The 14457-nt window shown below is 37.9% G+C and overlaps 1 protein-coding gene across 5 annotated transcripts in view; it reads right to left on the minus strand.

Annotated features, from left to right (window-relative positions):
- SULF1 (sulfatase 1) overlaps window positions 1-14457 on the minus strand; it is a 127967-nt gene that overhangs the window by 100055 nt on the left and 13455 nt on the right. For all 5 annotated transcript variants that reach the window (XM_055705312.1, XM_055705313.1, XM_055705311.1 and 2 more), the window contains 2 exons: window positions 5071-5139; window positions 2698-2795 (listed from right to left, as the gene is read on the minus strand). The gene's annotated coding sequence lies outside the window, so the exon portion shown is untranslated. The remainder of the gene's footprint in view (window positions 1-2697; window positions 2796-5070; window positions 5140-14457) is intronic.

Here is a 14457-nt window from a genome sequence, read left to right on the forward strand (position 1 = left end):
TAGGTAGCTCCTTGTCACCTTTTAGCAGGAGGGAAAGAAAAAGCCCCTAGGAAAGGAGGTAAAAATGATTGATAGGATGCTGGCTAGAGAAAGACTGCCTGATTACAGATTCGGCATGACTTGGCTGCATGCTGTGTAGACAAATAATAACAATGAAATACCACAGCACAGAAAGAGGAACCCTACAAAATGATTGTAGTTCTGCTGTACGTCTTCTAGCAGGATCTGCTGATAGACAAGTTACTGTGCCCTCAGTGTGCATACAGTAAAATGAAGGCTGAGGTAATGACCTATTAAAAAACCTTACTTGCACTTGCTGTATGTCTCTGTCCCTCTGCTTCCCAGCTTCTCCTAAAAATCTAGTGCCCATTGGGATTTTTCTGAGATATTCTGAGAAACCCATCTGACCATCTACCCAAGTTTCTTGCTTGGAGATACCACCGGTCAGCCCAGTACTCGTGACCTATAGATCTCTCAGGCAGATTCACCCTCCTAAGCCCTGCAACATGGAGTGAAACGTTGTAATGCAAGCCTCTTCAGTTCTTGTTTCAAGATCATGCTCATTTCAAATGAAGTGAAGCTGGTTTTTTAAGCTCTTACATTTCCCAAAAATAAACTAGGATTGAAATGCCTGTTTGGAACTGGGACTGCGGTATGTGTGTGTGCAGTAAAGAAACTACATTTCTAAAAAACCTGACCTCAAGGGTTAAGTTGTATTTGACTTAATTAACTGAAGTTGGCTTTTGGAATGTCAGTGGATAATGTGCCAGGAAAGTCTTTGCACTGAAAGTGTCATTAATAGATTATATACATAAGAGACATGATTTTTAAGCTTCAGGTCAAAAAGCTGCCTTTTCATTTTTCTTGGAACTTTCCAACTATTTTATCCATGGTACAAATGATAACACTTTATTTCATAATAAATATTCTGAAGGCATTCCTAATACTGACAAATATGAATTACTTTTATGCATACTTCACAGTTGTAGTTTTGTTGTATGAGATACCATGACCCTAAATCTGTAGGGAAAAAGTCTGTTTATAAATTTTTCTTGCAAAATCTCTCTACAAAAGCAGATGATGTAGTCAATGAAGAGTGAACCTCTAAAGTTTCAGGTTAGATAAACAAAGTCCAAGCTTTAAAAAAAAAAGTATTAACCTTTGGATCTGCAAAAATCGCTTGGAAATCTTCCAGTATAAAGTCTTTCGTAAGATTATTTGTGCTTCCTGCCTTTAACATCACCAAAGTAGTCACTTGTCATTTCATTGTAGAACTGGAAGGTACTGCAAATAATAATCCAGTTCATTCTCTTCAACAAAAGCAAGACCACTTATCTACATCATATTATTTCATAACTTCCACTTCTGTGGAAATCTAAGGCATGCATTTTCTTAGCCCTGCCCTAGTCAACCTCTTTAAGAGCAACCTAGGAAAAATATAGATAAACCTATAGATAAACCTAGTAAAAATTTAGATAAAGTTGGGAGAGAACATTAAGATGGAGATAATAACTAGACTGATGGTATAGGACAGCTTGGATATCGTGGTATGCTATATGCAAACAAGCAATATGTGCTTTATATGGGAACAATACACAACCACACATACGGAGGGAAAATAAAGCAGATTGAATAATCTTATATTCATTCTAATTGTTACAAAACATTATCTGAAGATCTGGTAATTTAAATATTCTGTAATTAAAATAAACTGTGAGCTAACATGTCCAAATAGTAACTGGTTCCAAACTAAATTCCATACAAAGACTTGCACGTGAAATAAACTTGATGTATACCAGCTGTCTTTCATTGCTAGTAATGTCTTAATTTACCAAGTTTACCTCTGCCTTACATATACCTGCTATTAAATCACATGCATTTGCAAATTGTTTAACCAGAAATATTTTATGTAAATGAGGTGACAGAAAATAATACAGATGAGGGGAAAAATGAATCTCAGAGCATTTCAGTTTTCCTGCTCTGTGCTCTGTCACGTGGCTTTATATTTTTATTTGGTAAGTTGAGATGTATGATTTGATACTCAGTACCATAATTCCCACATCACAAGGTCACCACACAACTTGCTGTGACCTCCTAATTCCACCTAAAAGTCAGACAGGCCTTGAAAGCACATAACTAGCTCAGATCTTTTGGAATTGCTTTCGCAGAATTGCATAAGACAGCTTGCATAATGCTTTTCTTTACCATGACCAGCTGCATACAGTGACAGTAGCTTCCAGTTTTCATAGACGTGATGTTCACATAAACAAGGGAAAATTCCGAATCATTACTTTTTCCTTAATGTATATCTTTCCCTGCAGAAAAAGTATGCTTTCATCTTGACATAAGTCAAGCCTATAAAATATTCCTGTTCATAGGCTCAAGAAAGGCATACATTTTGTTTACAGGATATTATTCAACAACCACAAAACATGCAATTTCTGGATGTCTTCAAAATTAGAAAGTTAATAGTAGCAAACTTTGGATTGAGAAGCTATCTGTGTAATCATTTACTGACTCACTAAAATGTTAAGGGTCCTTGGGTTAGTCTTGAGCCTTTAAAGTCTGGCAGGATAGAACCTCCAGAAGATTTACTACAGCTTAATTATTGACCTGACATAATACTTAGGCTATGTAGCACATGCTGATGGCTTGTTTGGTTTAATTAATTACTGAATAAGCATTTTATTTTTGTACCTTTGAAGATTTCCTGCAGTTAATGTGCCTTGGTTAATTTTCATAGCATTGGACAGAAGTCTGTATGTCTTGCTCAGTGAATTGATTATAGGCAAAACCTGCAAAAAGGGGAAAACACATTAATACTTATAGCCGCTAGGAATCACACATTTTAGTTGTAACACAAGGTCTGTTCATACCGGATTTAGAATTTGTTTGCAAAACTAAACTTATTCATTCCTATTTACTTTGCTGAATCACTCTGCAGAACCAAATTTATCCATGTCTAACTACCTCGCTTACAAGTCAGCAAGCTGCCATAGTTCAAATAACTGAAATATCAGCAAACATGCATGAATTTTTGAAGACCCTGACTTATTTGGTTTTTTTTCATTATTAAAGTACCTATCAATGTGTACCTGCTTTTTCAGTGCCTTAATACATCCGAGAAAACTCATGGCAGATGTTCTTCTACAAAAGGGAAAAAAATTAAAAAATAATAGTTTCTACTATTGTGAAATAACTGTACAGAAATTATAAGCTATACTTTATTTACCCATCAAAATGAAATTAAAATGTTTTTCTTCTGTATTCCCAGTGGGAAAGCTCTATCAAATTTAGCAGGAATTTATATCTTCAATTTAAGCACAGTTTTATTGTTTGGCTAACAAAATATTTACATCTCCAGACTCAGTTTCTAATGGATAGTTCAAACATCTAGATGTCCATCACAAGGTTCTGTAACTTTTCAGGATATTTTCTGAGAATATTTGTAATATTTTAATAGAATTTTAATTTTTGGAGGTACATGTATTTGCTTTCATAATTGTTCATTCACTTATTTGTTCTTTTTTAAAATAAGGTAATACTGAAATCATGTATAAATTAACACGAACTAGTCCATTTTGTCTTTAGGCAACTGAAATGTAACTACCAATATGTACTATATTAATCTAAATTCCTCACTCCTCTTCTTCCTTTGGCAAGAACCAAAAGGTTCATATCTACTTTCACCTCTTCTGACCTGAGCTACTATTAAGATTTAAGATCTTGTAGATGATTCCAGTCAGGAGAAAGTTTCACCGACAGAAGAAGAGCTCTGTTTTGGTTTTTTTGATGAACACAGGAAATATTTTCTTGATATGAACTGTAATTTCACATTCCTTTAGCCTAAAATAGTCACAAGCTTCTGACAGAAGAGACGTCACCTTCACCTCCCATCCTGGTGGCACATCCCTCCAGTGAGTGCCCGCACACGTGCTCCTGCTGTTGAGGGGAGCCAGGTGAAAGAACTAATCTGACCAAGTGCTAATCCCACCAGCCAAAAACATACCCGCAAAATAGCAAACAGATTCGTTTTCATATGGGTCAGCTCTGTCATCTGGCTCCCTGTGTTGTCACAAAACTGCCAGTGCTGTCACAATAAAGGAGAACTGGGGGCCACCACTCCAGAAGTCAGCACGTATATTATGAAACCCTCACCTTAGACAGGGGACACTAGAACCACTGGACAGGGTTTTCCTGCCTAAGCCAGCCCGTCAGTCAAAAGGGCCTTTCTCTGGGCTTTAGTTTCCTCTGTTGTGAAGTCCCTTTCTCTTTCAGGCTGTCTGCTCCCCTTCTTTGGGATCTCTCTCCATCTGGAGCACCACCCTTCTCAGAAGGGCGAGCCAAAGCCTGGCTGCCTAACGATTACGCACTCTTGAACAGCTCCGGGGCTGACTTTGGTTTTGGAACAATCATGCTTTACTGTTTCTTACAGCTGTTTTATAGGGCAGTGACAAGTAACTCTATCTGTTTTGAGGATAATGAATGCAGTGAGATTCTTCATTTGAGAACTTCTGAAAGGTCAAACCCAACCTTATTAGGAAAACTCTGGTGACTTGCACAAACACCAGCGATGGGAACAATGAACACATATGGGGAGCATTATTTCATGCACAGCTGGGTACCTGGGACCAAAAAGAAAAAAAAAAAAAATCCCAGGAAAATGTGGGGCATTTAGACCTTCCAGGGAATGGAGTGCGAGGAGAAAAATACACCAAAAAAAAAAAAAAAGAATGAACCCTCCCTTCACCAAACCCAAAATGGAGTGTAAATCAAGAAACCTGAAATACACACAAACGTACTGATACAAAATTAAATGTAACTTTTGCTTCTCCAGTGCAGAACAGGTCAGTACAGTGGCATATACAGTGCCTACCAGTGGATTCATTGTCTCAGTAATCAGAAAGGACTGTGAATTTTAAATCACAGGCTTTTAGGTGGCCAAGACTGTGAAGGTAGGAATAAGTTTAAATAAAAAGCTGCCAGTATTTGGGAACTTAACAAATCACCTCACAGTTATTATTATGCTATCAGTAAGTACTTGCATTATTATAGTCCTCTAAATCTTACCTTTTTCTTATGAAAGAAAGAAATATGGTCATTATTTTCCACTCCTCCTCAGTTTAGTCTTTTTTTCTTCTGCAATAAATAAACCAATAGGAAGTTATAATAATTTCTAGGCAATAAATTTAATAATATTTTTAAAGAAAAAAAACCAAACCCAAAACATATCCCTTGCATTTATCTATACGTTATTTCTAGGAATATATCCCAGCTCAGTAAGAAAGACATTGTATAGAGTAATGTTTTTTTTTTTTTAGTCGTCCCATAAGCCCCACTGGGACCATTACTTCTAATTTCAGCAGGAAAGGGTTACAGCAAAGTACATTGCTGCTGCAACTTTCTTAATTTATCAACAATTCTCTTCTTTAATTCTTTTTTTGAGAAGGTTATACTGATGGTGTACAGTATCTACAGAGGGCAGTAGCTCTCTAAAGCTGCTTCTGCAGGTGTAAAGCAGAAATCCAGCAAGACATTTACATTTCAGCCAGTAAATTCAGTTAAGCCTGCTTACTAATAAATCAAAAAACAAATCAATGTGCTGTTAAGTTTTCAAGTTGGTAGTGGCTGTGAAGACCAATAGGACTTCTGGGATTTCATCTTGAAAATTTAAGCCCAGAATCGAGATAGAAAATTCTTAATGTAGAAAAACCAAACACATAGGCATGAAATAATTGGAAATTATGTTATATATATATATATAAAATGATGTTATTATTGTATTATCTAGTATGCATTTTTGGCTCTCTGTCTTTGAGAGATTGGTCTCTCCAGCTTTCAATAATGTACTTTTTGTTGATCGGTTTCCAATTTTTCAGCAGTGCTGTAACAGCTAGGATAATCAGACTGAAGGGTTTCTTTGTCATTCTCACTAGCTACCATTGAACATTTTTGCTCACCATTAATGTCACATAAAGTTATGGGCAACTAACGAAGACGTGCCTTTTTCTCTGTATGCCCTCAGCACTCCTGGGCATGTATATTGCTTGGGCCAAGAGGCTAGGAATTAAAAAAAAACATTCTCAATCACACTCAACACAATTTATCCGCCCCAACATAAGCCCTCCTTTGACCACATCACAGAAGCCAGCAACGCCCTGCCGACCTTCTGAGTGCAATGACTCCTAAGTTACCAGCGCTAAGGGACGGTTGAGTGCACCAGGCCCTTCCCACAGGAGCTGGTTGAACGCACAGTAGTGTTACAGAAATTTTTTCTGCCAGCAAAAACTGTGATATACTGAAAGGCCAAGAAGTCACAATGGACATGATTTTTCCACTTATTGTATTAGCTGGACCAAGTCTCAAGCAGATGATGCAAGGAAAGATTTAGCCATCAGCCACAGTATGAGAGGATGTGAAGAAGAGAAAGTCATGCAAACACTGGAAGTTGATTAATCACATTATTGCCTCAATTTTTGAAATATAAATGAAGTCTATGTTTCATTACAGTTACTTGTGGTAGTTATGTGGAGGAATGGGCTGCGATGTACAAGGCCAGATTCTTAGTCTCAGTACCAGAAGTGAAAATCCCACTGAAAGGGTGGCTGCACGGAAGTACCAAAGGATGAATTCTGTCCCTTCAATTGCTATAAAAAAAAAAGTATTTATTTCCTATTATTGTTGTTGTTATGGGAAACAAATTGGGCAAAGAACTTTTGAAAAGAAAGTGTTTTCTAATGGCCAAGAATGTAATAACAAAAAAAATAAAAATTAAAGAAAACAAATTATCAAGATGAAAATAAACTAATGAAGAAAACGATAGTTAGAACAGAGGAAAGATGCTTAAAAACCAGTCTTCACATCATTCCTGTTCATAACCAACAAGCTGACAGCATGCGGACAGCAAAAGCTCTTTTTTTCCCTTTTTAAAATGTCTCCTTTTTTCATTGTGAGAGATCCATGATTTTTTAATCTTTTCTTTCTTGCTCACTACTGCACTTAGGATGTTAGTTTGAAGTACATGTGATAAGACGAAATCAAGAATCACTTAACAGCACCAGCTGAAGTGAAACATTGGCTTTAGGAACCTCTTTATTTACACATACAAAAGAGGAAAAATATTGGAAGATGAAGCAGAGTGAAGATGAAATAAGCCACTGGATGATATACTGAAGTATGATAGAGTCCAACAGCACTAGAATCAACAGAAGTCTTTCCATTTACTTTAGTGGGCACTGAACTACAGAGGAGAAAAATACACATGGAGATGGTAGCTACCATTGTAAAAGTTTCCCGATCCCTGTTTTCCACATTCAGTAGCATATGAAAATACGATACTTTCCAGTAGGTGCACAAATGAGTTCATTATGACTTAACATTAGGGACAATGCTATGTCATAACTTTATTCAATGGAAAAAAGGGCCCATTATTTTCTTTAAGTGATGCTGTGTTTAAAGAAATTGCTGGAACACTTTTATTTTTCTTCTTTCTTTCAGTTTTCCTCTTTAGGTTTCTGTGCACCATTTACTACCTAAATTCTGAATACAGCCTTAGTCAGGAACCTTGCCATAACCTGCGGTACAGATGGTGACTTAAAAGCACCCCACAATGAGAAAGGCTTACAGCATGCTGTAATGCAAGATTAGTATTTACTGTTCTGCCTTTGAACAGCAGGTGTTTAGATACTGCTGGATGGCATATTGTTTGGGAATTTTGTGGGAGTGTAGGTGTATTTGTGACAGTGAGAGAAATCCTTCCTGTATAACACAAATAACCAATAAAACATATGAGGGTTTACTATGTACAGGACTTTTTCCATACCTGGGACATACTGATAATAAAGAGTTTTCTGAATCATTCCAGAAGCAGTAATCCATGACTGTTACTACGTCCTGGGGTTGCAACGATCTTATTTAAGCTCACAAGAGAAACACAGTCACAAAGCCTCCAAGGAAGACCCAAGGGACTTCAGGGAGTGTTGTGTGATTGTGATTCACCGAACTCTGAGTCAGTCCTGAATTTATGTACTCAACTTCATGCCAGAAGGGAGGTCTTTCAGAAACCAGGAAAATAGTAGACCCACATCTTTCTATAGCCTCAGCTAGAGACATGTTCATTACTTCCTCAGACCAATGCTGTATAAAGAATGTCCTTACACAGCAGCTTCCCATTCCACTCAGAAACAACTTCCTTCCAGTGGAGAACTCGGTGATCTCTGTGTGCATAAAGTGCTTTTGCATTTCCAGGGTTTATATATTCTGTACACAAGCTACAAGTGCAACATGATTGCAGTTGTAATTCATTGAAAACAGAATGACCTGGAAAACATTTTGGTGGCTGACTTCACAAATGCTGATAAATGGACAAGAGAATCCAATTCCAGCTATTCAATACTTTTTTTGATGGACCATCTATAGGAATGATTGCAGAGCAGTCTGAGCAACCACAGTTTATGTAAGTGTTTGATTCTCCTCTGGCCTTGTATTTCTCATTGCCTTCAGTAGGCAATCTAAGAAGTATTTCTGAATAAGGATATATCCTAATGTTTCTCAGAACTGCAGCTCCATTATTGACACATAAGGGAGCTCCAGTACACACAGAGCTCTCCCACTGCCTGGCACTGTTATCAAGCCATCTAGCCTTGCTCATGATAGATTCAGAAGACAGAACAGTAAAAAGGCACCAAATGCCAGAAACTTATGAACATTACTAACTTCACCACTCATTCAGCAGTATTACCATAACAATGGAAACATCTGTTGTTTAAAAAACAATGGATCAGCCTATGCAGATCAGTACAACATCTAGTCCTATTTGCAAAACAGTAATGGTTAAAACTGATCTCATATGCTTCTAGATATTCACAACTCAGTGAGATTATCTCAATAGACTAATTTTTAACGGGCTTCTACCACTTACTGCTAAGATTCCTTGCTAAAAGAATTTCCACCATCCATATACTGGACATGCAAGGGGCAATTCAGCACCAGTCATAAAATGACCCCTGTCGCCCATTTCTGGGTGAAACTGCAGAAGAAACTTCTTGGTATCACCTTTTTGAAATGTGAAATACTGCTTTTAAAGGTCATGACCAAACCCCTTAAATTAAATAAGATTAATCTATATACATCTTTTTTCCTTAGAAAACAGACTCTGCTCATTTAATTTTTCATCATAGTTTTGGTGGATATGACTAAAAATTTACCATAGTATTTGATGTTTCATTTGGAAAAATGTGTTAGCCTGATTCAGAATCTATTTGGCTACGTTGTGAAAATACACTGGCTATAAGATTCAAGTCTGCTTCCAAACGCTTAGCTAGCTAGCTAGTGACAAAACTGGACACAACTCTTACACTTCAGAAGAACAAAAGGCAATTTCTACTTTCTAAATTAGAAGTAGAAAGCCAAACCGAAAATTTGACCATTAAGTGAAATAAAAATGCAATAAAGCCAAAGTAGCAGGCAATGCAAATACAATAAGTACTCTAAAATAATAGAAAATATTAAATTCAGCTCTGACACAGCAAGCCACTTTACATTAACTTGCAATTTTTTTATACTTTGATTTAACCAAAGGGTTTACAGCATTGGTGGATAAGGGAAGAGCAACTGATGTCACCTACCTGGACTTGTGCAAAATATTTGACACTGTCCTGCACAACACCCTTGTCTCTAAATTGGAGAGACATGGATTTGACAGAGGGGCCATTGGTGTATAAGGAATTAAGCTGGATGGTCACGCTCAAAGGGTTGTGGTCAATGGCTCAACATCCAAGTGGAGGCCGGTGATGAGTGGCACTCCTCATGGGTTAGTATTGGGACCAGTGCTGTTTAACAGCTTTGTTGACAACATGGACAGTGGGATCAAGTACACCCTTGGCAAGTTTGCCAATGACACCAAGCTGTGTGTTACGGTCAATGTGCTGGAGGGAAGGGATGCCATCCAGAGGGACCTTTATGGCTTGAAAGGTGGGTCCATGTGAATCTCATGAAGTTCAACAAGGCCAAGTGCAAGGTCCTGCACATGCGTCCAGGAAATCCCAAGCACAAATATAGGCTGGGCAGAGAACGGATTGAAAGCAACCCTGAGGAGAAGGGCTTGGGGTATTGGTGCACAAAAAGCTCAACATGGCCCAGCAACATGTGCTTGCAGCCCACAGAAAGCCCACAGAATCCTGGTTGCATCAAAAGAGGCATGACCAGCAGGCTGAGGGAGCTGATTCTCCCCCTCTGCTCTGCTCTCATGAGACCCCACCTGGAGTACTGCATCCAGCTCTGTGGCCTCCAACAGAAGGAGATGGAACTCTTGGAGCGAGTCCAGAAAGAGGCCAGAGCAAGGCCATAAAATGATCAGAGGGCTGGAACACCTCTCCTATGAAGACAGGCTGAGAGAGTTGGGGTTGTTCAGCCTGGAGAAGAGAAGGCTCTGGGGAGACCTTACAGCAGCCTTCTAGTACCTAAAGGGGGCCTACAAGAAAGCTGGAGAGGGACTGTTTACAAGGACATACACAGACAGACCAAGGGGGAATGGCTTTAAACTGAAAAAGGGTTGTTTTAGATTAGATATTAGGAAGAAATTCTTTACTGTGAGGGTTGTGAGATGCTGGAATGGGTTGCCCGGAGAAGGTGTGGATGCCCCATCCCTGGAAGCGTTCAAGGCCAGGCTGGATGGGGCTTTGAGCAACCTGGTCTGCTGGAAGGTGTCCCTGCCCATGGCAGGGGGGTTGGGACTATATGATCTTTAAGGTCCCTTCCAACCCAGACCATTCTATGTTTCTATGATTGGTTTGATTTGGTAAGTACACCAATACTGAATAGAAGTATAGGTTTAGCGGATATTCCAACTATAATTATTCCAATGGAATTAATCACTAAGGAAAGTAGAAGCAAATGACTGATCTTAGAAACACCAAAAAGTTGGCAGAATTGGCTTGAAAAAGACTGAACCTGACAGGCTTTTATTCCTCAAAACCAACTTCTATAGAAACTGTTATAACTCCCCAGGGTGTAAGGTATTGCTGTGTTTCTGCTGTGCAATTGTGGGAGAAAACAAATAATTTGCATTTAAAAGGATATCTATGTCAGTTTAGGTATTAGGGAGACTCTGGCAGCCACAAAATAGTCTTAAAATGTTAACTGATACTCAAAATACATGAAGGGGGAGGTGGAGCAGGAAATTTCTTAGATGTGACTTGATGCGAGTTAATGAGCCCCCAATTATGTGTGTGCTTTCCCAGATGATAAAATATCAGCATCTCCCTTTGCCTTACTGTTCTGGCAGATCTGTTTTTTCAGCAGCCAAATACAGCCTTTTGTTTAGCAAGAAATGCAAATGGCATACAACATTGCTTCAGACAGAAAAATAACTCAGGAGTTTAATAAAGCAGGCTTTTCCTATATTTCAGCACTTAAAATAACAAAGTCACTGTGACTTGAATCCTGACTACTCCTTATCGCCTTCTGAACATAAACAACAATGCCACTACAATCAATGAATCAAAAAGCAAGATGACTTTAATTTAAATATTTAAGGAACAATTTAGGAAAGTGAAACCTGTGAAGGCAAGGAAGGAGGGAGGAAAGACTACTGGTTGCAAACTTTGCCTCTCTGATTTGGAGAATGCAGAAGTTTACTTGAAAAAGTCAGAAAGAAAAAGAATTATAAGTAATAAATCTTTTGTATTATCTTGTTAATGTCATTGCTTCTCAATTTTTTTTATTACTCTTTTTTTTTTGAGAAATGTGGAACCGTTCCATAGCTACAACTGAGCTCTGCCTTCTGTCAAGTGTTGCAGCACCATTGAAGTTTCAACTCAGTTAAGCAGTTCTGTTGTGCTTTCAATTCCCCCACCTCCTTTTTTTCTTCCAGTGGATTGAAATGTGACCAAATAGCAGCATGACTGTGAATGGAAAAGATAATTCTCACACGATATTCTTCCCAGTGCTTTGGGGGAAACACACACATACAAGCACTTTGCTCATGTCTGATTCAAGATGTGAAAAAAAAAAAGAAAAAAAAGGCAAATCTGTGAGATTTTTTTCTGAAATTGGAAACACACATAAAAACTCTCTCCTATGTATTTGTTTTGTTTAGCCTAATTAAGACTTCTGCTTTAGGTTGCCACAATAGACACTAAACATTTGCAATATATTTATTGAGGTTAAAGGAATTATGGGATGAATTTGTATCTATTACACCATTATCCTTAAGAAACACTGCTTTAGTAATCAGTTGGAATATATTTTTATCAGTCAAAAAAGTGACTTGTCAGTCTAACCAGAGACATTTTGCATCCTCAGTACAGTATATAATTCAGAATGCTAGCAAATTTTGTTTCTCATTAAAAAACCTCTTTTGTTGAAATCTTATATTACCATAGTGGCATAGCTGGATTAAAGATGAAGGCAAAAGGACTCATGGATTGGCTGGGAGCTATAGTCTGCACCGCTTCTCTCATATTTGTGTAATTTTTTTATACTAATGGATGTCCTTATCAGGAACTGAAAAATGGGCAAATCCTGAGGTGAAATATGTCCAGAAGAGTGAAAACTATGTTAAATATTCTAATGCTAGAGGTACAGGGATTTACTTCTGTTGCTGTGCCTCCCACGCACACCCACACATACACACACAGAACAAATATTCACTTCCTTTATTAAAACATGATGGTGGAACTAGTTCTTACTAAGACAGTTTTTTTTTCCATGTTCTACTCACAAAATCTAAATTAGATTAGAATCAAGCTTCAACTACATTAAGTCTCTTCTTCCAAGGAGGTCTTTTTAAACACGTATCTTTTGAGTTTCTCCAGCAATATGAAGGGCTGTGAAATCTCTTAGTTATAAAACCTGGTTTAGAACTTAAAACTTGGGTTTACATTCTTTCATTCATCTTTTGTATTGTGAACTTCTTCTGAAGCATAAAAGATGGAAAACTGGTATCAGCAGTCCTTCCTTAATATCATGATGTACAGGATAGCACAATATCAAGACATGAGTAAACTCAAGGCCATGATGCATGATTTTGGAAATTCATACTCTGTTAAACTAAGTTCTTCCAGCTGTCCCACTTTCTATACCCCCATCTGTGGCCAAGGTAACTGCCCCTATAACAGAGATAGCAGAATGGGAGGGAATTATACCCCCATGCTTCCCAGTGCTTCTTGTTTATAGACCGATATAACTACCGAGTAAAAATGACTACTTCAATTTACATCAAGATGCAGAGTAGTTGAGGAGCCTTATTTGCAATAGGACCTCTAATCTCCAGTACATTAATGGAGCAACAGCTGGGAGGAGTGATTTTGAAATCTTTTTGAGGAATCAGAGATCTGTGTTCAGGCTCCAAGCTGCAAGTGAGGAGTTGAAGTCTTCATTTCAGACCCATTGCCCTGCAAAGAGTAGACCTAACTAGCTAGCAAGAAGGAAACGTCTGCCTTCTCAGAGCTTAGGTGTCTAAATTATATTGCTCAGGAATAGATGACTCATTCTCTTGAGGAGGTTCTATCAGGTACTCAACCATTACATGGTCAAAGCTCTTGTGGTTGAAAGAGCACTGCCAAAGAAATTGGAAACATCCTTCAGATGAGAGTGGTCACACGTATCTGCTCTACGGGAGTCCCTAAAAAATGATTCAGATATTTTGCCCCAAAACTATGACAGGAAAAATTAAAATTATGTTTCCTAGAATACACCAGAGATTGGTAGAAGTGATGTCTTCCTAATTAAATGCTTGGCATTGAATGAATTGAATATTGAGTGCCATTCACAAAGTTCTTAAGCTTAGACAGCAGGGAGCTTTTAAAAGGGCAGGTAAGAGCAAACTTAGGTAGAAATCAGACAGACTGACTGGGAAACAAAATTACCCAGAATAATCATAAACTAGGGTGGCTTTGGACTTTGTATGTTTTAAGTTCATAAATTTCAGCTCTGTTGGTTAACTCTTTTATCTGGCAACAGATAGAATTTTAAGATAACTTTATAAGGACAATACATGCATCAATAAAATATGCATGTTGTATTAAAATTAGGTTGGTTTAATTAGCAGTTCTAAAGTTATAGAGACATAAAAGAACCACCACTACTGAGATCTGACAGTGAAGTTATGGGAGGAACTGCAAACAACATGCAGATGAAGAAAGGCAGCATTGCTAGTGCTGCTAAAGAGCAGCAAGGAACTCAGAGGAAACAATATAAATGATGATAAGAGATGAAAAATTTTGGAGGCTGGTTTCAGAGCTCCAGACTGTAGAATGCAGTTGTTTGAAATGGACCTATTTCAAGACTGACAAAGTTCACTTAAAGTCCTCTCAAACTTCTGAAAAAGGCAATAAAACCCCTAACTGAAAATAAAGCCTAAACTCTAAATAAAAGTATTGCATGTTTTTAGCCTATATATTTTAAGTAGTAGTCTTCAACACTCTGTTAAGGTGGGCTGCACAGAAACTCATTGCA

This window comes from Falco cherrug, chromosome 3, assembly GCF_023634085.1.
Source record: "Falco cherrug isolate bFalChe1 chromosome 3, bFalChe1.pri, whole genome shotgun sequence".
Classification (NCBI taxonomy): Eukaryota; Metazoa; Chordata; class Aves; order Falconiformes; family Falconidae; genus Falco; species Falco cherrug.